We start from the raw sequence: 26,776 nt of genomic DNA on the forward strand, positions 1-26,776 counted from the left end.
CCACTTGTTAGCAGTTTGATCTTGTACAAACGTCTTAATCTGACTAAGCGTTTCCTCCTCTGTGAATTGTGAACAGTGATACCTACCTCAAGGGGTCACTATGAGGACTAAAATCAAATAATGTAAAGCAGGCCCCCAAAGGAGGCACCCTGAAATGTTAGTTCCCTTGCTCCTTTGAAGGTATGAACCATCAATCTTTCAAAAAGGTTACTGTAACCTAAAGGAAAACTAATTTAAGGAGACTATCAGAAAAACAATGTAATGGCTTGTATTGAAAATACTTTGTGTCTAAGAAGGGGAGTTTATTTGGAAAACTAAATTATGAGAAAATAGTTTCATGAGTATGCAGAAATCGAGAGCTAAACAACTCTCAGCCAAGAACTGCTTGGACAAGGCTTGCTTTCCCCCAGTAACTGCAAGAACTCATTGTCCCAAGTTTGTCTTTTTTCCCCCCAAATTCAATTCTTTATAGTGCCTCTAACTAACCTTTTAATTACTCTAATTATGAATAAAAAATGACTGACCATTTGAGAAAAAGCATCAATGGCAGCAGTTTCCAACCATCTGAAAGGAATTACTTTTTACCTCCTGAAAACTGTGCAATCACCTTTGATGGATTGGGATGGGGGCAACGGAAGTCTCTGAGAAGAGGGAGGGAAGAGGTAATACTGGCAAACTGTGTAACCCTCTCTAGTAGGAAATTCTGAAACATGGAATAAAAAAAAAAAACCATGAAGGTAAGAGTTTTCGATCCAATGGGAATCATAATCCAGTATTTGGAGACTTTGGCTCAAAGTATTAATTACTCTTCCAATACCTCATAAAACAAAACACATTCAGTGACTTCAAATGGAAAAACCTTACTTGCTAAGTTTTATTTTAATACTTATTAACACCTATGATTGTATCCTCCCAGTCCCTTCAAATAATGACCAAAATCTAGAAAGAATTCTGGTACAGATCATGGAGAAAAGGTAATGAATAGCTGTATTTTCTGATCTTGCCTGCTAAAGTTCTAACAGTCTACACCTCTAAAATAGAAAATGCTTGTTGGGAGTCATAGGATATGGTGACTAAATAAATAGAAATGAGGTATTAGAACTTCATGATTCTGTATATTGCCAGCAAGGGTAAGGAAATTACAAATAAAGATTTAATACAGACAATGATATGCAGAATTGAATATTTATCTATGGAACATCTACAGGCAGTATCTAGTTGATAGCAGACGATGAAGAACCAGAATGTGTGGGAGTTAGAGCTAGAGAAATAGACCCAAAAGCCACCTCTGTATGTACAACAGCAGAGGACATAAATTGGAGGCTTAGCAAGCTGGATCAATCCCATGTTAGTGTCTTGTTTGGTCTACATGGAATTTTAAAGTTAGGAGACTGAATATAAATATGAAGGCTTCTGTTTTTAAAGAAAAAAATTGCAGCATCTGTTCACCACTGAGTCACCACTGAGCTTGTAATACCTTGTGTGCCAAAAACTGGCTGAAGTTGAATGGCAGTGCCCTCCTTTAAATAAGGCATTCATCCTCCAGTTCTTCACAGTCCCTATCACCTCTAGACACTAAGTATCAGCTGCCATTTATCACTGAGCTTATACTGAGGTTTGTTCCAGGATAGAGAAATAATTCTTTATACGTTTATCTCTATGAAAAGTATGAAAACAAAAACTAAATCTATTTTTTCCTTATTCCACTTATTTATGTTTCTTGAGCACTGCCTAAGCAATCACCAAATAAAATGAGGTGGTAATACTGCTCATTTATTAAAAGAAGGAACCTAGAATATAAGCTAGAAATCAAAAACAAAAGCTAAAAATTTAGTAACTGAAAATGTAGCAGGTTCCAAATTATATAACTTTCAACCTAGCAACTCCAGTTTTGGGGATTTACTCCAAATTATATAACTTTCAACCTCCAACTCACAGTTTTGGGGATTTACTCCACAGATTTACATGGGCAAAATAACTTATGTTAAATGTTATTCCTTGTAGCATTATTTGTAATACAGAAAGATTAGAAGCAATCTAAAAGTCCACCATTAGGGAACAAGACAAATAAGTTATGATATAACCATATAATGCAGCCACAAAAAAATAAGGAAATTCCTGATGTACTAATACAAAACAGTCTTCAAGTGAAGAGAACAAAGACAAGGAAAGTATATATGTTATTTCCAAAGGAGAAGGGGAAGACTATATATATTAACTATATAGATTTGTTTATACATGCATAAAGCATTACTAGAAGGATACAGAAGAAATTGGTAATACTGATTCCTCCAGAGTGGGGAACTTGATACCCGTAGGATGGAGGTGCTAGGAGTCTTTTCACTGGATATACTTTGGTATCTTTTGAATTTTGTAGCAATAGGTACTTATTCAAAAACCAGTTTTTAAAGATGTAACAGGTTAACTGATTACAAGAATTAAGATTAATAATTAAGAATTCAGCAACTACTACGGATGACGCAAATTTCAGAAGGAATCTAAAGGCAGTTGAGAGGATGAGCAGTAGAAGGGTGAGATGAAATAAGCACAATGGAAGAAATGGCATGGTGTTCTTTTTCTATCTGGCACTCTGAACTGGTTTTGAGCCCAGAAATAAAAGGATAGATGGAAAAGATAAGAAACCTTTTCAAGAGAGGCTGAAACTGTGTGCATAAACTCTGCTGCTTTGGGATTTGGGAACAAAGTGTGGCGTCGAGATGGGAGGTAGCGTGAACTCTCTAATTCAACCTTGCACCTCTTGGGTACTCTGAAGACTGGCAACTCTGAAAGCACTAAAGACAGAATTCCTGGCTACTGTCCCTCACAGAAGACCCAGCAGCAATAGCAGTGAGAAGGTACCACAGTGGGGTGGCTTGAGGAGGATGGACTTCCTAAGCAGAGTGTAAGAAAAGAATATTCACTTCATGTTTTTGAACACGTTACACTCTACTCAAAGATTCCCAGAAATACCTAAGGGAACTCTGAAAAGGGCTGGAAGGTTTGTGTGAGCAGAAGGGAACTAAAAGTTATATTTTATGTCTGTATAGGTGATGAAGCCTAGAAATAATTATGCTACAAAAATATAAAAGTATTATGTACAGGATGAAAGAACAGAAAACAATACCCTTGCAAGAGAGCCAAAGGGAAGTCTTACTGGCTTTTTTTATTTTATTTTTTTTTAAACCTAGGCTATTGCTCACTGAACAGGAAGTAGAAGAGAAAAAACACGAGGATGGCTGGAAAGAGGTTACTCAAGGCTCTGCTGGGAACCAACACACTTAGTTATGCAGTACCTACTTTCCAAAGTGAAATCTTTCAACTGCTTTAAAATGTTTCTTTTCTAAGCCATTGAAAGCAATGAGATCATGTTCTTGATTAAGTGCCAGGTTTTTTTCCCCTGCAACCCAAATTGTTGAAGTTAAAAAGAAGAAAAATTGGGAGGAATGAAAAAGGGTGAAGGTAGGAAGAACTGGGAACAGAAAACAGAGGGGGGCAACATAAATATATTTTAATAGGCTAGTAGAAGAAAATTATGGAATGACCAAACAGTTTGTTTTAAAAGTTGAGGGTATCTTGCCCAGTTCCAAAAATACAACAAAGTATCCATTCAATTTGTTTAACTGTTTTCCTATTCCATTTTATCCAGTTAAAATAACATATACAATCTCTTTATGCCTCACAGCAGGTAGTATTAAGTAATTATAAACAAAGAGATAAGCGTTTTGCAAAAGATGAGGTCTGTATTCATACGGCTTGCTGGACCATAAACAGGAATCTGAAGGCTAGTCTTAGGCAATTTAGGCTCATATGCTTTTCACAAGTGGAAATAAATGATATTCACTACTTTAAACAATGGATAGTGAGAGCTATAATTTGTAAAATAAGCAAGAAATCAAAAGTACAGGAAGTAGAGATTGAACTCTATTCCTAGATTTAAAGAATCAATAACAGTGACACGGCCCATGTATTATATTCTATATCCATGACAGTTGTCTTCCACTTATACATTGTTTCATATAATTTTATATTTGAGTAGCATTTTATACTTTCATAGTATCCTCACATTTCTCATTTAATGTTCACACCCCATAAGTAGAACTGGTTTTATTCAGTTTTAGATACCAAGACAGAAAGGTTAAGAGAGAAGTTACAAGTCAGTTGTAAGCCAGGGACAAAATGTAAGGGTCCAGAGCTTCTGGTCCAATGTTTGTCAAAGTGATGTTTGTGGACTATTTATACAACTATGTACACTATTTACCTAGTTAAGACTATGTTTCAGGAACTACAGGCAATAGGTATATATGGAGGCAACAGCAATATAACCGGGAACAAAAACATAAAAACATACATAATTTCAGCTCTCATGGAGCTTCCAGTTTAGTGAAAGTCATTATTGAAAGTCATTTGTTTACAAACAAATGGCAAAGCTTCACTTGTGATGAGTGCTGTGCTAGAATGTTCTGAGGTATACAATGTGGGACAGTTGACCTAGGAAAAAGGATTCACTAGGAATTGGTAACAGGCTAGGATTCTTTTAGGACAGAAAGGGTTCTCTTAGGAATTAATGATAAAGCTCAGATCTGAAGGATAGGTACCACACAAACAAAGAGAGAAAAGAAACATTGATTCTAGACTAAGGCAACATCAGGCGCAAAAGACCTACGTTGAGGGTGGGGAGGTATGTAAAACACAAGAAACCATGTAAAACAGAAGTACAGTGTGTTTGAAGTAGAAGGCCTGACCTCCTAAATTCCAAGGAGACCAAGATTCCCCATGTCATCTTAGACACATTTAAGGTTGGAGTGACTCTGCCTAATTTAGTTTACAATATCAGATGTTTTACTCAAGAACAGTGGGTAGATCGAAAAGAATAAAAATATAAGGCAACTGCTACATCCATTAAAAGGTTGCCAAATCATCTGAATTCTAAGGGGTGAAATCACTTTTAATTTAGGGCACAAAGAGAGAATTTATGGAGGTGGTAACATGTGCCCTAGGTTTTTAGAGGTGGACTGAATTTCCTTAGAGGATTGGGAGGCTAGTACAGATAAAAAAATGAAGAGACTGAAAAGATGCCCCTTGCTGCTTCATAGGAGTGTGAATGTTTTATTTTTAATGAGCCTTTTCTAAGTGGCACTTTAGACATATCATCCCCATAATATCTTAAAGTTGCAGAGGTCTTGTGCAGCGTACAAAGCTTTGTTTAATTTTATACCCACAACAGATTCTATTAGGTTCAAGGACAAACATTAATTTTCCCAAATTTGCAGATAAAGAAAGCCAGCTAAATGAGGTTGAACTTGTGCAAGGTCATATTTCAACACCACTTTTTCCTTTTAACATTATAGATTCCTAATCATCAAGATGTGAAACAGATTTCAATGTCTGTTATCTGAAATACAGAAAACTGACTTGGCCTGGGATACTAAGACACAGAAGAATGCTACCATGTTATGATAATTGGAGGCAAACGCCAGTTATTTTTTTTTAATTAAATGAAGGTAATGATGGATATGTGGTCTTCTTAGACAGTGAGAGAGAAAGAGAAAATAAAGAGAGACTGGGATTCAAATGCAGCATCCCTTATAAGCCCTAACAACGGAGATATAAAAAAGCAACTGTGGGTAAGAGGGTATGTGTGTGTGTGTGGGGGGGGGGGGGGGGGGGTAGGGCAAAACAAAACAAAGCACAATAACAAGGGACAAAAATGAACAGATAAGGGAAATCTTAAGCAGCATTTCTAATGTTTTAAAATGATTTTTCAGTTTCTTTCCAGAAGTTGCCTTCACGAAAACTCTTGATGATCATACTTTGAAAATCAATGCTATTCTTAGCCATCAAACACACTTATTCTTCTTTTCCTTTTCTAACATATGAGGATTCTAAATGATGCAAATATAAAGTCCTACTTTTACTAATAAATATTAAGCCTCTATTTTGTGTGTAAAATATTAATGGAAGATACAAAAACAAAGTCTCCAATCTCAAAGGTTTATTTTGGCAACATCAGGAGGTCTAATCACTAGACTGTAGTCAAGAAAATCTGCTGGACTTTATTCTTACAAACAGAAAGAACTTTCTTTTTCTATAGATTAGAAAATTTCAAAGCTGTGAGTAAGAAGATCCATATCCCAGAGAGACTGATTCAAGGAACAGGGGTGCCTTTTGCTTATGAATCTATCTGGGCTGTAACAATTACTTTATAAAATGACAACATTGTACATATAAAATAATTTTCCTTAGTAAAGGTAGAATAAAGTTGGAAAGAGCAGAAGTGGAGTAACAGTTAACTGCTAATAAGAAAAAGGCAATTTCAGTGAGTACAGATAATAAACCGTAGTAACTTATTTCCACAATCCAAAGGTCTTATAAGGATCTCTCTAAAGAAATACTAATACCCACTTTAAATCCTCCAGAACCAGTTTATAAATCTTTTTCCACCTCACCTTTACCATCCTCATTACCAATCTTACATCCTTCATCTTATCCATCTTTCTCACCCTGTCCCAGTAAAGCTGGGTGACTGAAAAGACAGTTAACCAACAACTGAAAAAAGGAAGACACAAAGAATACCACATTTTTTTCCCTTTTGTTCTCTTCAGTTCTAACGTCCTATATCCTATCTACCTAATATAAAATATATATTGACTTTAAAAGTAGAATGATGATGTTTTCTAGTTTTCTTGCCCTCAAATCCCTTAATTTGGTTTTCTTGAAAGTGGCCTTGGTTGTTGTTTTTTTTTTTTTAACCCTGGCATTCAGTGTCCTTGATAAACAAAGGTTCTGAACCTCTGTAATACAGAAAGTTTACATATATAATGGATGATTCATGGATGAGTCTCCACAATCTAACTTTTAGATATTAAAAAACTAATTTTTTCTGCGTCAAAGACAAGTGGATTTGTGAAGCAACAGAGTTCATCTCATCTGACATGAAACCTATTCTCTTTTTAGCTCAAAGTACCTCGTATGTTCTCGGGAACCACTTAACTATCTTTCATTTCTTACAGTGGATTATTACATGTATAGATGAATCTCACTACACTAAAAAAGTACATTAATGACCAATTGCTTCTATTATTATTACATTTTAAATATATAACACATAGTACACATTTATATTTATTCATATAATAATAAATGACATGATTATTATTATCTCTACCTCTTTAGAGAATGTTTTTTCAATTGCTCATAAAAGTAATGCTGATAAAAAGTAAATGCTGGCTTGGTATAAAACTCTAAGCATTCACAAAAGTAGTGTGAACCAGTTGTCCCTTAAGAGAAAATGAAAAAAAAAAAAAAAAAAAAAACTACAACCACTTTTGATTTCCATGGTCAACAAGGATCACTGGAGTGAGTTAATGGATGTTTATACAGCTATTAAAGTATTTAAAATTTTAGGGGCACCCAGATGGCTTAGTCAGTGGAACATATGACTCTTGTTCTCAAGGTTGTAGGTTCAAGCCCCACATTGGGTGTAAAGATTACTTAAAAATAAAAAAAATATTTTAAAAAAGTACTTAAAAATGTTAGACTCTCCTTAAGAGATAATTATAGTTTGGTTATGTGAAAAAGAGAGGTCCTTTCATACTATTTTTCAAGGTTCATTAGTGTCTGATAACAAATACTGATGACAATGATACACTAAGAATAGCAACTGCATTCTAATACTTTTACATCTATTTTTTATTTGACCACCATTATAATCCTATAAAATAGGCATTACTATTACAATTTACAAAAAGAAAAAATGAACCAAAGCTCAAAGACTGTAAAAAACCACTAAGTTTCATAAACTATATCTTTGATAAGTACCAGAATTAGGATTATATATGAGAAGTTCTTGAGTCTAAGCCTCAGCACTCTTTCTTCTACACCATACTGGAGTGATAGATTGCATAATAAGGCTAATAATTACACCTATCTCAGGATGCATGTTTGTAATGTGACCTTGTAGCTTCTTACATGTCTTTCAAAGAAATTAAGTTTTTCATTTTCATGAAATGAAATTTATCAATATTCATTCTCTTATTCATTCTTTTTGGGTCTTCTCTAAGAAACATTGCCTTTTCAAAGTCACAGTCTTTTCTATAGGTTTTATTTTTTATTTTTATTTTTTTTAAAGATTTTATCTATTCATTCATGAGAGGCACAGAGAGAGAGGCAGAGACAGGCAGAGGGAGAAACAGGCTCCATGCAGGGAGCCCAATGTGGGATTTAATCCTGAGTCTTCAGGATCAGGACCTGGGCCGAAGGCAGTGCTAAACCACTGAGCCACCCAGGCTGCCCTCTATAAGTTTTATAATAAGTTTTAGTGGTTAGGTTTACAATTATAATTCATTCAAGTTAATTTCTAGATACACTATGACAGAAGGATCAAAGTACTCCTGGTCCCTAAGTCCCCTCCAGCACCATATGCTCAGTGAATTGCCTTAGCACCTTTGTCAAAACTCAATTGACCATAAATGTGTACATTTTTCTAGACTCTGTTCAACTCATCTGTCCTTATGCTAACTCTATTATAACTACAACTCTATTATGATAAATCTTAAAATCAAGATGTTAATCCTTCCAATTTTTTTTAATGTGCCATTAGAAGTCTTCTGAATTTCCATATAAATTATAGACAGCTTATTGAGTTCTACCAAAAAGCCTCCTAGGGTTTTGACTGACATTGTGTTGAAACTATAGATCAATTTTGGGAGGAATGAAATTTATAAATTATTGAGTTTTCTGATCCATGAACATGGTACACATCTCCACTTATTTAGGTCTTCTTCTTTATATCAGCAGTATTTTGAGACTTTCAGCACCAGGTCTTGTACACGTTATTTATTCTTGATTTTATTTTATTTTTTATTATTTATTCTTAAGTATTTCATTTTTTGATGTTATTATAAATGACACTGTTATTGAACTTCTGCTTTCCAGTTGTTCATTGCCAGTACCACATAAGGGTTTACAAAACTAAAAATGATTTCCATATATTGACCATATATCCTGCAATTTTGCTAGACTGATTTAATAGTTCTAAAGACTTTTAAAAAATAGAATTCTTAGGATTTTCTATAAACACAAGCAGGTTATCTATGAATAAGATAGTTTTGTTTTTGTTTTTTTCAGTTTATAGGTCTTTTATTTATTTTCTTTACCTTACTACAATAGTCAGGAACTCCAGTACACTGATGAATAGAAGTGGTAAGGGCAGAAATTCCTGCTGTGTTCCCAATCATAAAAGAAAAGCATGTGATCTTTCACCATTAAGTATGATGTTAGTTTTAGGTTTTTGGTAGATACCCTTTAGCAGTTTAAGGAAGTTCCTTTTTATTCCTAGTTTGCTGAATTTTGGTTTTTTGCTTTTAAATAATAAATGGTGTTTTTTCTGCATCTTCTGCATCTTTCTGCAACTTCTGCAAGAAATGGTTATAGTTTTATTACTTCAGGCCGTTAATATGGTGAATCACATTGATTTTAGAATGTTAAATCAACCTTACATATTTTGACATTACATTAGTCATACTATATTAACTTTTTATTATATTGCTGGATTTCATTTATTATTTTATTTATCCCTTCCTAATATTTTAATAAGAATTTCTGCATATGTTCCTGAAGGATACTGGTTTAGAGATTTTTTTCTGTCAAGTCTTTGTCTTGGTATCATGTGATACAGCCATCATAAAATGAGTTGAGAAGAGTTCCTTTTCTGTTCCATTTTCTGAAATTTTATGTGGAATTGGCATTATTTCTTCTTTACATGTTTGAGAGAATTCACTGTGAAGCCTTGGAATATTCTATGTGGGAAAGTTTTTAACCACAAATCTAATTTATGTAATAGATATAAGGGTTTTCAGGTTAATCTATTTCTTTAATGAGCTTTGATAACTTGTGCCCATCAACAAATTTGACCATTTATCTAAGTTGTCAAAATTGCTGGCATACATTGGTTCATAATATTCTACTATTCTTTTAATGTTTTTAGGATCTATAGTGATATCCTTTTTGTTGTTATTCCAGATATTGGTTGTTTGTGTCTTTTCTTTTTTTCTTGATCTGTCTAGAGGTTTGTCACTTTTATGGATCTTTGCAAAGAACCAGCTATTGGTTTCATAGATTTCCTTGCTTACTTTTTATTTCATTGATTATTATTCTTGACTATTTCTTTCCCTTGGCTTACTCTGGGAGGCAAATTTGTTCATCTTTATCTGATTTCTGAAGCTAGAAACTTACATTGCTGATTTGGTACTCTACTTAGTTCACAAGAGTCCAACTCAAAAGTTTCTGCACCACAGGAACTGAATTTTGAGAGGCTTAATCACATCTGCACCTGATGCCGATGGACTTGGAAAGCATGACTATGGTCAGATAAGACTTTTTGGAACTTGGGAGAGAGAATAAGCGTATTTTGTATGTGGGCGAATTATAAAATACAGTGGGCAGAAAGTAGACTGTGGTAGATTATTTTCATAGATATTCATAATAATTACTCCTTTGCTGTGTGACTTTGCACCTCTTTTCATTGAGAGAGAGGACTAGAATCTGACTGCACCTTAGACTTGCTTTTACTAACAGGATGTGATGGAAGAGAGGTTATACAACTTCTAAGACCAAACAGCTGTGATAAATTCTGTTTTTCACTTTCTTGGAGAGTTGTCCTAAAACTACCATGTAAAGGTGGTCTAGTTTACTGGAAGTTGAGAGACCACACAGAAGAAAACCAAGGCATGTCAGCTGACAGTCAGACATGTAGGTAATGCCATCTTGGACCTTCAGCCTAGCCAAACCCCCATCTAAATAGAGCTCCAGGAGTAAGCCTGAGCTAAGCCAAAGAGAAGCAGTCCTGACAGTTCTCAAAATCATGAGAAATAATAAATCTGTGTTGTTTAATCACTAAGTTTTGAAGTGGCTGGTTAATCTGTAGCTAACTGAAACTACTGAGTACTTGATAGAAAAACAGATGAAAAGAAATTTTTCTTTAAGGAGTTGATTAGGGAAAAAAAACCTAAGGGAGATTTAAATCAACTGAGATACTGTCAAACATACTCACTAAAAACCACAAAAGTAAAAAAATAAAAATAAAGAAGGAGTATGAGGTGGAAGAACTTAAATAGGGCTTCCCATAATTTATACACTTGCTTTACCTTGTCTATCAATGCATGCTATCTCTGCTCTCTTTAGAAAACAGGCCTTATAACCCATTCTCAATAGGAGCCTAGTGATCTTTTAAAAATAAAATTCAAATCATGTTATGCTCCTAGTTAAAGCTCTGCAGTGGCCTCCCAGTGTACAGAGAATAAAATTTAAATTCTTTTACCATGCTATACACTGTCTTACAAAATTTGGCCTCTGCCCTTCACTCTCCACACTCTAGGCACAGTTGCCTAGAGTTCCTTTTCCCTGCTCTGCCATTCCAATTGAGAAAAAAAGCTTACATGTTTTGTTAAGCCATAGATAGGCCATGTGTAGGTACACCCACCTACAAAATATCAACCAGAGATCTGCAAGAGGGAAAAAGAGAGACCCATTGACTAGGCAGCTAACAGTATTTACACAAAGATCCAATCACAGGGACACCTGGGTAGCTCAGCGGTTTAGTGCCTGCCTACGGCCCACGGCATGATCCTGGAGTCCCAGGATCAAGTCCCACATTGGGCTCCCCGCATGAAACCTGCTTCTGCCTCTGCCTGTGTCTCTGCCTCTCTCTGTGTCTCTCATGAATAAATAAATAAAATCTTAAAAAAAAAAAAAGGTCCAATCACAAATACTGGTATTTCAAAAAGTCTTTCTTGAGTACTCAAGTCTTCTGTGACATTACATGTATGACTTACATAATTAGCTAGCATTTTAAATTATTCTTCTGATATAAGATTATCTTTATTAAAATTTATACTGAAAGAATATATCAAAGTAGGTTTATTTAATATGTGTGAAGACACCAGTTGAACAATATTAAAATAAGACTACACAGGAGCACCTGGGTGGCTCAGTGGTTGAGGGTCTGCCTTTGCCTCAGGTTGTGATCCTGGGGTCCTGGGATAGAGTCCTGCATCAGGCTCCCCAAAGGGAGACTGCTTCTCCCTCTGCTTATGTCTCTGCCTCTCTCTGTGTCTCTCATGAATAAATAAAAATAAAATCTTTAAAAAAATACTATATATATACATATAAGAGAGTTTCAAATTTGGTATGTAGTTACATAGGTGTGGGCAAATATAATAATAAGCTACAAGGATACTCAGAATAATGAAATATTGGAAATTCACATGTCCAACAACAGATGATTATTATATATATTCTAACATAGTTATAGAACTCAATAATATATACTCATAAGGAAAAATTTTCTAAATCAATCTTATGACACAGAAAACGCTCATGTACAATATTAAGTGAAAAGGAGACCAAATTGAATGTAGCACATTTCTTTCTAGATCATTTGCACTAAGCTATATCAAGTAACAGAGTCACTCAAACATTTCAAAAAATATTTTAAAGTACTAACTTGTCTTGATGTAGAAGAGGCACCTGCAAATCAAGGTCAGATAAAGATGGACACACTGTTACTGTTTGTCGATTAATAAACATCACAATATAGAAGAGTCAGAGGGCTTTGTAACTTTCTAGTTTGGTTCTTGACTGCTACTTCTTACATTTCAGGGCTGTCTTTCAACTCTAACTGGCACTATGAATCCCAAGTACTTTGGGATTATTGAACAAGAAAAAATGAGTAATAAATAAAAGATAAAAACCAGATTAACTATGGGTCAAAGTGCTAAATTTTCAAAGTAAAAAAGTTAATTCTGTTACATTTACAAACTGTTGCTGTAATGTTTAATGGCTTTTAGGAAATGAATCTATACATTATTCTTAAACCCATCTGTGCGTGGGTATACATTCTGCAAATTTGAAAAGTCTTTGCAAAAATATGTAAACTCATTCTATCACATGAAAACAACATTGCTGATATGTTTATTTTTAAAAATAACTCACTAAATTCTGAATGTCTAATAATACCCAATTTTTTGGTTTTTTTCTTTGATCATTTCTTAAATTCCACATGAGTGAAATCATTTGGTATTTATCTTAAACTGATTTATTTTATTTAGTATTATGCCTTTAAGTCCATCCATGTTGTTACAAATGGCAAGATTTCATTCCTTTTTACGACTGAGTAAAATTCCTGTGTGTGTGTATGTACCTGTGTATGTATGTGTATATGTATACCACCTCTTTTTTGGGTTGCCTCTATATCCTGGCTATCGTAAATAATACTGCAATAAACAAAAGCATTTGTATCTTTTTGAATTAGTGTTTTCATTTCATTTTCTTTGGGTAGATAACCAGTACCAGAATTACTGGATCACATGATAATTCTATTTTTAATTTTTTGAGGAAGCTTCATAACATTTTCCATAGTAGGTGCACCAGTTTGCATTCCTACCAACAGTGAACCAGTTTTTCTCTTTTTCTCCCCATCCTCACCAACACTTGTTTCATGTGTTTTTTAGTTTAGCCATTCTGCTGGGTGTAAAATGATATCTTGTTGTGGTTTTAATTTGCATTTCCCTGATGATTAGTGATGTTGAGCATCTTTCATGTGTTGCTAGCCATCTGTATGTCTTCTTTAGAAAAATGTGTATTCAAAAAAAAAAAAAGAAAGAAAAATGTGTATTCAGAGGCACCTGGTTGGTTCAGCTGGTTAAGCATCTGCCTTAGGCTCAGGTCATGATCCCAGTATCCTGGGATCAAGCCCTACATCAGGCTCCCTGCTCAGTCTCCCTCTGCCACGCCCCCTGCTTATGCTCTCTCTCTCTCTCTCTCCCTCTCTCAAATAAATAAAATATTGTTTTTAAAAATCTCTATTCAAATCCTCTGCCCAATTTTTAATTGAATTGTTTCTCTTTTTTTGGTGTTAAGTTGAATAAATTCTTTTATATTTTGGATATTAACCCCTTACTGTATATACCATTTGCATATATCTTCTCCCACTCAATAGGCTGCCTTTTTCTTTTGTTGATGGTTTCCTTCACTGTGCAAAAGCTTTTTATTTTGGTGTAGCATCAATAATTTAAAAAACTGGGATCCCTAGGTGGCGCAGCAGTTTAGCGCCTGCCTTTGGCCCAGGGCGCGATCCTGGAGACCCGGGATCGAATCCCACGTCGGGCTCAAGGTGCATGGAGCCTGCTTCTCCCTCTGCTTGTGTCTCTGCCTCTTTCTCTTTCTCTGTGTGTCTATTAAAAAAAAAAAAAAAGTCATATGCCACTTTAAAAAAAAATAAATTTAAAAAACAAAAAGTTTCCTGGTACATTATTTATTTAAAAACCAGAGTCTAAACTACCAGTCACTGGGTCTCAAAAGCAAAGCAAACATTTCAACTTTTTTAGATCATCTTATTTAAAAAAAAAAAAATTATTTTTTTATTCATGAGAAACAGAGAGAGAGAGGCAGAGACACAGGCAGAGGGAGAAGCAGGCTCCACGCAGGGACCGTCCCTCAAATGTGCCATTTTTAAAAAATTGTTTTTCTATTTATTTATTCGGGGGGGGGGCGGGCAGAGACACAGGCACAGGGAATAGCAGGCTCCATGCAGGGAGCCTGACGTGGGACTCGATCCCGGCTCTCCAGAATCACGCCCTGGGCTGAGGGTGGTGCTAAACCGCTGCGCCACTCGGGCTGCCCAAACGTGCCATTTTTAATAGCAGAGTTGTTCAGTTTCTGCCTCTACATTGTTGTCACACTCAGTATATCTTCATGAGGATGGATCATCTCTTATTACAGAGTCCATCTGCCTTTCTTTGCAAAATACAGTTTAAAGATGTTCATGGTCCTTGGGGATCCCTGGGTGGCACAGCAGTTTAGCGCCTGCCTTTGGCCCAGGGCGCGATCCTGGAGACCTGGGATCGAATCCCACGTCGGGCTCCCGGTGCATGGAGCCTGCTTCTCCCTCTGCCTGTGTCTCTGCCTCTCTCTCTCTCTCTCTGTGACTATCATAAATAAATAAAAATTAAAAAAAAATAAAAAAATAAAAAAAATAAAGATGTTCATGGTGTTTCAGTGGGCACAAGTGGAAATACTTTTAGAGCAAACAAAATCACTTAGGCTCCATGATCTAGGAAATGGAGTGGGTCCTCTTCTTTCCCAGTAGTATTGGAGAGCTCCCACAGAATTAACCCTAATTCCTGATGGTGGATTTCTTTGGAGAAAGTGCCCTTTGATTATACCACCTACCTCTTAAGAAAGAAAGTTTTTTGTTTTTTTTTTTTTAATCACATGAATTTCCTGGAGATCCTGTGATTTGATCTCTCCCTAGGAGCTCTCGTCTAAGATGATTTAAAAAGGGGGATCCCTGAGTGGCTCAGCAGTTTAGCGTCTGCCTTTGGCCCAGGGCGTGGTCCTGGAGTCATGGAACTGAGTCCCACATCGGGCTCCCTTCATGGAGTCTGCTTCTCCCTCAGCCTATGTCTCTGCCTCTCTCTCTCCCTGTGTCTCTCATGAATAAATGGATAAAATCTTTTTTTAAAAAAATGGCACATTTGAAAAGTTTTACTCAGTAACTTTTATAATGTACACACTATGTACCATGTATGAAGACATTTCTAGGTGTGGGGAAATTTCATGCTGCAACCTGAAATAATTTTGGGGACCATTTAAGGGCTGTCTGAAATGTGACACCTTGGACTTATGAGCTCTGTGTTAAGTTCACAGGCAGCACAGCAGCTGTATTTCTTTTCTATATCTTATTATAGTACTAATCACATAGTGGAATTGAATAGTACTTAATGGCCAAATAAATGCACGCATAAAACTTCACATAATTACATAGCTTTTGGTAGACATGTTAGCAGCTAGATGAAGAATGAAATCCAGGTTCACAGGCATTCAATAAATGAAATTTAGTACTCTGGACACAAAAATGTGATCATCACTTATATGCAAGTATTTAAAATTACTTAAGTAAAAAAAGTAAAAAGAGAGATTATGAGTATCTATGCCAAACACAATTACCCAGAATTCCACTCTTAGTAAAACTCAATATTAAAGTTATCATTTCAAGCTTTTCATGTGACCTCATCTACAATTATTTACAATAACTTGTATTTAACTGGAATGATCAAAGGGGCACCTGGGTGGTTCAGCTAAGTGTCTGCCTTTGGCTCAGGTCATGATCTCAGGGTCTTGGGATCAAGTTCCACACTGGGCTCCCTGCTTGGCAGAGAGTCAGCTTCTCCCTCTGCTCCTCCTCTTGCTTGTGTGTGCTCTTTCTCTCTAATAAATAAATAAAATCTTAAAAAAAAAAACAAAAACCTGGAATGACTAGGGATGGGTCCTTTCTAAATACTCTTGTTACATGAGAATTAATTTAATTTTTTTCAAGATTTTATTCTAGAGAAAGAGTATACAAGTATGCACAGTTGGGGAAAGGGGCAAAGGGAGAGACTCAAGCAGACTCCCCAATGAGCCTGGAGCCCAATGCAGGGCCTGTGACCAATAAAGTCTGACCTAAGCCAAAACCAAGAGCTAGACTCTTAATCTACTGAGCCACCCAGGTGCTTCATGTAAGTATTAATTTTAAAGCAACAATATTCCATAATAGTTGATTACTGACAATTCCACTAAAGTATGTCAATACACAGTGGACCTTTGAACAACACGGAGTTAGAGGCACCCCATCACATAGTTGAAAAACTGCATATAACTCTTTTTTTTTAAGATTTTATTTATTTATTATTCATGAGAGACACAGGGAGAGAGACAGAGACATAGGCAAAGGGAAGAGAAGCAGGCTCCATGCAGGAAGCCCAATATGGGACTCGATCCTGGGACGCTGAGAGCTGAAGGCCGACGCCCAACCACTAAGCCACCCAGGCGTCCCATGCATATAACTTTTGACTCCCCAAAAGCTTATTAGTAATAGTCTTTTGTTGACTGAAGTCTTAGCAATAACATAAACAGTAGAGTTTTTTAAAGATTTTATTTACTTATTTGAGAGAGAGAGAGCACACAAGGGGGGGGAGGAGCAGAGGGAGAGGGAGAAGCAGACTCCTCTTGAGCAGGGAGCTCAACGTGGGGCTCAATCCCAGGACCCTAAGCCACCCAGGCACCTCCATAAACAGTAGATTAACACACATTTTGAATGTCATATGTATTATATACTGTATTTTTATTATAAAGTAAGCTTGAGAAAAGAAAATGTTAAGAAAATCATAAAATACATTTCCAGTATATAAGTGGGCCCACACAATTCTAACCCATGTTGTTCAAGAGTCTACTGTACTATTTCATTCAGTAAGAATACAGGCATATCCTGGAGATATTACAGGTCTGGGTCCAGACTGCTGTAATAAAGCAAATATCACAATAAAGCAAGTCAAATGAATTTTCTGGTTTCCCAGTGTATATAAAAGTTATGTTTAGACTATCTACTAAGTGTGCGATAGCCTATCTGAGAAAAAAATGTATGTACCTCAATTTAAAAATACTCTATGGCTACGGCACCTGGGCGGCTCAGTAGGTTAGGCATCTGCCTTTGGCTCAGGTCATGATCCCAGAGTTCAGGTATCCAGCCCTGCATTAGGCTCTCTGCTCAGTGGGGAGTCTGCTTCTCCTTCTCCTACTGTCCTTCCCCCCTCCTTCTTGTGTTCTCTCTCTCTCTCAATAAAATTTAAAAATACTCAATGGCTAAAAAAAATGCTAACCATTATCCGAACTTTCCGCAAGTCATCATCTTTTTGCTGGTGCTTGCCTCAAAGTTGATGGCTGCTGACAGATCAAGATGGTAGCTGCTGAAGGCTGGGATGGTTGTGGCAATTTCTTAAAATAAAACAACAATAAAGTCTGCCACAGTTATTAACTCTTCCTTTCACAATTGCTCTGTAGCATACGGTATTGTTTGATAGCACAGAACTTCTTTCAAAATTGGAGTCAATCCTCTCAAACCTTGCCACTGCTTTAACATCTAAATTTCTATAATATTCTAACTCATCAGTTGTCATTTCCACAGTCTTCACCAGTAGTCTCTTTCTTTTCTTTTTAAAGATTTTATTCATTTATTCATGAAAGAATAAAAACAGAGAGAGGCAGAGATAGGCAGAGGGGAGGCCAATGTGGGACTCGATCCCAGGACCCTAGGATCACGACCTGAGCCAAAGGTAGTTGCTCAACCACTAAGCCACCAAGGCATCCTCACCAAGAGCAATTTCTATCTCAAGAAACTTTCTTTGCTTATCTGTAAGAAGCAATTTCATTGATACTTTATCACAAGATTGCAGCAGTTCAATCCCATCTTCAGGTTCCAGTCTAATTCTAGTTCTTCTGCTATTTCTACCATATCTGTAGTCACTTTCTCCACTGAAGTCTTGAACCCCTCAAAGTCACCCATGAGGGTTGGAATTCACTTCTTCCAAAGTCCTATTAATGCTGGTATTTTGACCACTTCCCATGAATCACAAATATTCTTTTTTTTAGAGAGAGCGAGCACAGAGCAGAGGGTAGGGGTGGGTAGGGACAAAGGGAGAGAATCTTTAACACCTCCATACCCAGTGAGGAACCCAACACAGGGCTTGATCTCACAAATCTGAGATCATGACCTGAGATAAAATTAAGTCAGAGGCTTAACCAACTGAACCACCCTGGCACCCCAGATTATAAATATTCTTAAAGATATCTAGAATGATGAAACCTTTCCAAAACATTAATTTACTTTACCCAGATCCATCAGAAGAATCCCTATCTATGGTAGCTATATTAGAGCCTTATGAAATGTAATTCTTAAATAATAAAACTTGAACATTGAAATTACTCCTTACCTATGGGCTGCAGAATGCATGTGGTGTTAACAGGCATGAAAACAGCATTCATCTCAGAGCTCTTGACGTGATGCATTATCAACGATCAGTAATATTTTGAAAGGAATCTTTTCTTCCGAACAGTAGGTCTCAACAGTGCTGAGAATATTCAGTAAGCCATGTGCTATAATCCAGGTTTTTATTCCATTTGTAGAACTCAGGTAGATTTAACATAATCATTAAGGGCCCTAGGATTTTCAGAACAGTAAATGAGCATTGGCTTCAATTTAAAGTCACCAGATGCATTAGCCTCTAATAAGAGAGTAAGCTTTCCTTTGAAGCCAAGCACTGACTTCTCCTCTCTAGCTATGAAAGTTCTACATAGCATCTTCTTCCAATAGAAGGCTGTTCCATCTACACTGAAAATCTGCTGCTTAGCATAGTCATCTTTATTATCTTACTTAAATCTTCTGTTTTTAAAGCAAGATTTTCTGCTTTACCTTGCACTTTCTGGTTAAGCAGATGCCTTCTTTCTTTAAATATCACGAACCACCGCTAGCTTTAAACTTTTCTTCTGCAACTTCCTCACTTCTCCCAGGCTTCATAGAATTGAAAAGAGTCAAAGCCTTGCTCTGGTGTAGGGTTTGGCTTAAGAGAATGAATGTAGTAGCTGGTTTTATCTTCTGTGCAGACCACTAAAACTTTCTTCCTATCAGCAAAAAGGCTATTTAACATTCTTATCATGTCTATGTTCATTGGAGTAGCACTTTTAATTTCTTTCAAGAACTTTTCCTTTGCATTCATAAGTTGGCTGTTTGGCACAAGAGACCTAGCTTTCAGCCTATCTCAGCTTTCACCATGCCTTCCTTTTACTAAGCTTAATCATTTCTAGCTTTGTATTTAAAGTGAAAGATGTGTGACTCTTCCTTTCACTTGAATACTTAAAGGCCACCGTAAGGGTTATTAATTGGCCAAATTTCAATATTGCTGCGTTTCAGGGAACATAGAAGCCCAAGAAGGAAGAGAGATATGGAAATGGCCAGTTGGTGAAAGTAGTCAGAAAACACATAACATTTATTGATTAAGTTCTCTTAGATAGAAGCAGTTCATAATGCCTCAGAACAATTATAATAGTAACATCAAAGATAACTGATCAGAGATTACCCTAACAAATATAAAGTTTGAGATACTGCAAGAATTACCAGGATGTGACATGAGGACACAAAGTGAGCAAATTCTCTTGGAAAAATGGTTCTGGTATTCTTGCTCCACACATGGTTGCCACAAGCACTCAATTGATTAAAAAAAAAAAAACATAATTATCTACAAAGCACAATAAAACAAAGTATGCCTGTATTATAATCTAGATGCTTTGAATATTTAGGTATTTGCTAATGTGTGTTTTTTCTGAAATAGGCAAAATCTGTACGACTCCTGAATATCCCCTGAAAATCTTTGTCTCTGTTTTTTTCCACTTTCCCAACAATTCCTAGTTTACCTGAATTTTCCTCTCAGTTTGCTGCATACTCACTCAACAAAATTTTTTTGTTACCTCAGCACTTACCATTTTAGTTCTCCCTCTCTGTTGCATCCTTCCTTCTTTTCCTGCCACTGATTTTCCTCTTTTTTGCATTTTACAGGAATTTTTTTTTTTTGCACACCAATAATAAAGAACTATTGTAAATTCTAGATCTTTTCAGTTGGAACATCTAACATACAACTAAAAACTTTTGCTCTTAGGGTGCCTGGGTGGTGGAGTCAGACTCTTGGTTTCAGCTCAGGTCTTGATCTCAATGTCAAGAGACTGAGTCACGTGTCAGGCACCATACTCAGTGCAGAGTCTGCTTGAGATTTTCTCTCCCTATCCCTCTGACCCCTCTCCACAGCACATGCTCTCTCTCTCTAAAATAAATATATCTAAAAACAACAACAACAAAACAAAACAAAACAACTTCCACTCTTCTCCATGTCGTCTATTATGATCCTACCATTCAAAACAATACTGTTTACTGGGAGCTTTTAATTAACTTGCGACCCAGTTGGTGATTAACTATACTTTTTGGGGATGCTTGAGTGGCTCGCCAGCTAAGAATCTGACTCTTGATTTCAGCTCAGGTCATAATCTCCAGTTTGTAAGATCAAGCTTTGCATTGGGCTCTGCGCTGGGCATGGAGCTGCTTAAGATTCTCTCTCTCCCTGCCCTCCCTCTGCCTCTCTCTCTCTCTCTTTCCCTCTCTAAAAAAAAACAAAACAAAACAAAAAACAAACAAAAAAAAAAACCAACTATATTTTTTGTATTAGAGTTTCCCAACTGAACTCAAAACAATTTCCTGAAGCAATTCGTGAAAGTCTCCAATTAATATGATCAACAAAATTTGTGTGTTATTTTTTACTAGGGAAAAGAGAAATTCATATTTTAGACACATGTCAGGCCAAAGATTTTCACTTCTAAAAAGTTATTATAACTTTTTTTAAAGGTTTTATTTGTTTATTCATGAGAGACACAGGGATGGAGGCAGAGACACAGGCACAGGGAGAAGCAGGTTCCCTGTGAGAAGCCCAATATGGGACTTGATCCCAGGACCCCAGGATCATGCCCTGAGCTGAAGGCAGATGCTCAACCACTGAGCCACCCAGGCGTCCCAAGTTATTTTAACTTCTGAGAATAAACATTTCTACAGAATTTGGCAAGCATTCCACACATATGATTTTTCCTGAATTTCATTTAAATCTGCTATGCAAAGTGTATAAAAAACACAAATCTGATGGTCATTGTTTTTTTTCCTCTCTTGGTATCCCCTAGGTTATGGCTCTTGTAAGTAATTAAAAGCACTATTATAGAAGAATGTGGTACTAATCTTTATCCTAGCCAAATCTTAATGGAATGGGCAATATGGAGCTACTTAAAGTATAATATATCCAACCAATGCAGCACTTTGCAAATGTAAGAAAGAATGAGGAAGTTCTTCATGCATTGATATGAAAAAATTGCGATTATATAATTGTCAAATAAAATGAAGAAAAACATATAAAATATGCTACCTTTGTTGAAAAACGAAGTGAAAATAAGAGTATGTATTTGCATAAGGCAATTCTGGAAGGATATACAACAATCTAACAACAGTGTGACATAAGACAGAATGTAGAAAGGAACTTGGTGGGTAAGGAGCAAATAGACTTTCCAACTGTCAACATGTAATTTCTTACATTTGTTAATTTTTAATCATATGGGATATATTACATACTGAAAAATAATGTAGTCTTAAATCTTCTCTCCTGAAATAAGATTATAAATAGATATTATTAATTTAATGCAAAAAAAAATGCTTCTAGTTAAAATATGCTGAAAATCTACATGCTAACAAAAAACAAACAAAAAGGGAATTGAGGACAAAGGGCAGCCATAGTTCCTAAAAGAATTTCTGGGGACTCTCTCAATAGCATATTATATCATAAGCACATAACATTTGCTTATAATTTATATTCACAATACTCAGGTATTGAGTAACAGGTTCTCTACACTTGTAACATAATTGTCAAGAAAACTCAGATACAATTACAAACAAACAACAATAATTTAAGGCAGAAAGACCTAACACCAAATAAGTGGTATACTGACTACACCGGTCTGACTGAAGTCAGAGGCTGGTAAAGGTAACAGTGAGAGAAAAGGATGAATTTTAATAACTAGAGTAATTAGTACAAGTATCAAATAATTGATATTTGTACAATATCTCACTCACATTATCTCATTTGATCACCAAAACAACCATATAAGAAAGGGTGGATTACAGAATGCCATGGGTATCACATTATATTCAGCAGCAGCTTCTGAAATGGACTACGCCATCCATTAGAGGATAAAGAAGAAACTGGAGGCAAGGAAACTTGTTATGAAAGATCAGGCATAAGTTAATAAGGATGCAGGATAAAGTGAAAGCAGTGAGAACAGAAAGGAAGGAAGAAATTTATCAGAGTATGGTGATAACTGTGGGAGAAGGTAAAAAGTCTGCCAGAGCTTAGACTCAGTTACTAGGAGAATGATATGGAAGTCCAGATGGAGAGGAGCTGTTTTTAGTAACAGAGTCTGGTTTCAGAAATATGTTTGAAGTAACAGTGGCACATCCAGTTTCTAGAGCCTCTATTACACATTTCAATGAGTGTGTTCTATGTCCACCATCACCTAGCCAAGTAAGACATGTTTTTCTGCCGTTAGGCTCAGGGCCTAACAACCTCAAAATGACAACTGATACGAGAGGAAGGAATAGAAAGCGATGGCTTATATGGGGTCTCCTTTGGGGATGTTTTGGAACTAGACTGAAGTGATGGCTGTACAAAACTGTGTACACACTAAAAGCCATTGATTTGTACACTTTAACATGGTTAATTTACGTTATGTGAATTTCATTTCAATTGAAAAAAAAAAAAAGGCAGCTAAAATAAGAACAAAATGCTTTTCATCATGTTAAAAGTCTATGCCCAGAATGCCCTGTGCTTTCCTGCCAATTCATTCTACCTATGCCTCTCTACCTTCCAAACCGTTCCAGTGTGCCTCTGGCATGTCTTTAGTAATAACCTGGATATTTTATCTCAAAGCTTTTTTCTGATTGTATCCCCTTACTTCAAAATAAAGTTGATTCCCCTCCAAGTACAATACTTACTTGCAGCCCATCCAGTGGTGTGTGTGTATGGGGGTGTGTGTGTGTGTGTGTGTGTGTTTTTTTTTTTCCCCACAAGATAGTTACCTCAGAGCCTGGAGGGAAAAATGGGTTTCCTTGGTCCCAGCATAACCTCCAAAAATGACTCTTTTATAAATAACAAAAACCCATTTCTTTGATACACAGATCCTCTCACCTTTCAGCTCTATTACTATTTCTCCCCTCATCCCTGCTGTCATTTCCTAACTTTTTGGTCATTCTCTCCTCGTTGGGTAAGTCTTTGGAATCCAGTTTACAGCCTCCTTTCCCTAAGCCTTATCATCATCCTAGATACTTTCAATTCCAAGAGAACTGCTTTCCCAACAGTACACCTTTGGGTCATCTCCAGTGATACTCTCCTTCATGCCACTTTAACCATCCATTGCCAAGGTAAAATTTTGGACCCTGATCATCACTCAAAATGCTATTCCAACAAAATTAATAGCTCAGATATCCTATTATTATCTACTTTCTCCATGCATGACTGCACCTGAGCAACCAAGCAGTTACCAGGGAGGATCTCCAAAGGGTGAGTTGATTCCGTTATTAACTCATCACTACTGATCTCAAAGGAGACCTCCATGCAAGGGAACAATCCTACATTTCTCTGCTTAATGTATTCTTCCACATGCCATCACAGCTATTGCAAATCTCCATTTTTTGATCCTCTGATTGACAGTCATCTCTCTTGTGAATGATGACCTTTCTCCAACTCTAGAGAAAATAACCAGTAGGCAAGAACTGACATCTTTCCAGCATGAAACACAAAAAACATACCTACAATTGTATCCATCCTATTCTTTCTTCCTAAAACTCTTAACAATAGTAAAATATCCTTTTTCTTATCTCAAGCTAGCCCTACACTCTGTCTCATTCCCTTCACTCATTCTTTTAACATTCAATAAATATTTAGTGAAGGCCTACTAAAATGCCAGGCACTGATCTCCACATGGGAGACACAATGAAGACAAAAATTCTTGCCCTCCTGGAGCCTACCTATTGGGACTTGGGGGAGGATATAAATGATAAACAATAAACATAGGCATTGTGTGACATATGTTGTATCATATGACATGACAAATGACATGTTAGAAAATAAGTTCTGTAGGAGAGGAAAAAAGCACAGAAAAACCAAGAGTGTATGGGGTAAGGGACAGCATTGTTTCACTGTAAAATGGGTAGTCAGAGGGGACCTCACAAATTTATCTCTCCATAAATCTCTCCATATCTCTCTGTACTCTGAGCTCCAGACATAAATATCTAGTTCATGAAACTCAAACAAGTCCATAGGGAATGCAGGAATGTTTCCCACTCCCCAATCTCCATATCCTAAACAAATAATCCAAAACCACTGTCTTATTTCAGTAAATGGTAACAACCTCCAAGAAGACTGTAAAAGCCAGACCTTGAAGTTATACTTGATATCTTAACACTCTTTCATTTGCCCATTCAAAGTCTTGCCAATTTAATTTACCAAATACTTCTGGACTCTGTCACTTACCTCCATCAACTGCCAAGATCATGACTACTACCATCCAAGTGCAAGCTACCATCACTTTGATTAGTCCTGCTTCCTCATTTCCCCTCCCACAATCATTCTTTACAGAGCAACCAGAGTAACATTTTTCAAAACATTAAAACACATATTCTTGCTTAAAAGACTTACTCTTAGGATAAAGACCAAAATTTTTAAGACATATAAAAAGCATTGGATAATCTGACCCCATGCTATTCTCCTTGCTTTATTTTGTATCAGATCTTTCAGATCTTTCACCTCTATAATCATACTGGTTGATCCTGATTCTTGTCAAACTCCCAAGTTACCACAGAGTTTCTGTTTCAAATGATTTTCTTTCCTCCCACAGATCAGTTAACTTCCACTCATCCTTCAGATCTCAGGACAAGAAAGTCTTTACTGACTTCCTAGACTAGGTTCAACTAGCATGCATAGTACCATGTAAGTCTTCTTTATGGTAGTTGTTTATGGTAGTAGTAGTTCTTTATAGTTGTTTCAGTGGCAATTTCATATTTTTATATGGATTATCTGATTAAAGACTGTTCTCATAAAAATTGCTACTGAAATAATTAAAACAAATTACTGAACTCATAGTATTAAAGCCTTATCTTAGAAAGTCTAGTCTAGTAAATTAAGAATTAAATTGAATGCTTCTTATACTAGATCTGGAATAAGTAAGGAGGTTGCTAGAAGCACTGTATTTTTTTAAAATTTTTAAATTTAATTTCAATTTAAGCAACATATACTGTATTATTATCTTCAGAGCTAGAATTCAGTGATTCATCAGTTGCATACAACACCCAATGCTCATTACTGCTCATTACTTCAAGTGCCCTCCTTGATGTCCATCACCCAATTACCCCATTTCCCATCCATCACCCCTCCAGCAACTCTCAGTTTGTTTCCTATAATTCTCTTACGATTTGCCTCCCTGTCTGTTTTTGTCTTTTTTCCTTCCCTTCCCCATGTTCATCTTTTTTTTTTTTTTTTTGCTTAAATTCCACATACGAGTGAAATTACATGGTATTTGTCTTTCTCTGACAAACTTATTTCACTTAGCTTAATATCTTCTGGTTCCATGCACATCATTGCAAATGGTAAGATTTTTGTTCTTTTTGATGGCTGAGTAATATTCCATTATATTACTTTGTGTGTGTGTGTGTGTGTGTGTGTGTTTCTATGCATGTGTGTGTTCTTTATCCACTCATCTGTGGATGGACATCTTAGCTCTTTCCATATTTTGGCTATTGTGAACACTGCTGCTATAAACATTGAGGCCCATGTGCCCCTTCTAATCACTATGTTTGTATCCTTTAGGATAAATACCTAGTAGTCCAACTGCTGGGTCATAGGGTAGCTCTATTTTTAACTTTTTGAGGAACCTCCAAACTGTTTTCCAGAGTGGCTGCATCAGTTTGCATTCCCACCAACAGTGTTAGAGTACAGTGTTAGAGGGTTCCCCTTTCTCTATATCCTCATCCATATCTGCTATTTCCTGAGTTGTTAATTTTAGCCATTCTGACTGGTGTGAGGTAATAGTATCTCACTGTGGTTTTAATTCGTATTTCTCCAATGGAAGTACTGTCATTTTATGACAGAGGCATTTTCTCAAAATCAAAGGTAAAAACTCAAAACATTATAAATTTAATATATTTAATCCATCAATCTTTTTTAAAAATAATTAATATAAAAGAAAGAGAAAGCAGGAGCATACACGTGTGCATGTGTAAGGGTGCAAGGTGCAAATGCAGGGGAGAGGTAAAAGAAGAGGTAGAGAA

General features: G+C 36.2%; 1 protein-coding gene and 1 long non-coding RNA gene across 18 annotated transcripts in view; one reads left to right on the forward strand and one right to left on the reverse strand.

Moving 5' to 3' along the window:
- LOC119865939 overlaps positions 1–5,491 on the forward strand; it is a 39,222-nt gene extending 33,731 nt beyond the window's left edge. Inside the window, exon 3 of the long non-coding RNA XR_005378618.1 lies at positions 5,349–5,491. This is a non-coding gene — a long non-coding RNA (uncharacterized LOC119865939). The remainder of the gene's footprint in view (positions 1–5,348) is intronic.
- HMBOX1 (homeobox containing 1) overlaps positions 1–26,776 on the reverse strand; it is a 189,361-nt gene that overhangs the window by 131,930 nt on the left and 30,655 nt on the right. The gene's annotated exons all lie outside the window — the stretch shown is intronic.

The sequence above is a fragment of the Canis lupus genome, chromosome 25, assembly GCF_011100685.1.
Source record: "Canis lupus familiaris isolate Mischka breed German Shepherd chromosome 25, alternate assembly UU_Cfam_GSD_1.0, whole genome shotgun sequence".
Taxonomy (NCBI): Eukaryota; Metazoa; Chordata; class Mammalia; order Carnivora; family Canidae; genus Canis; species Canis lupus.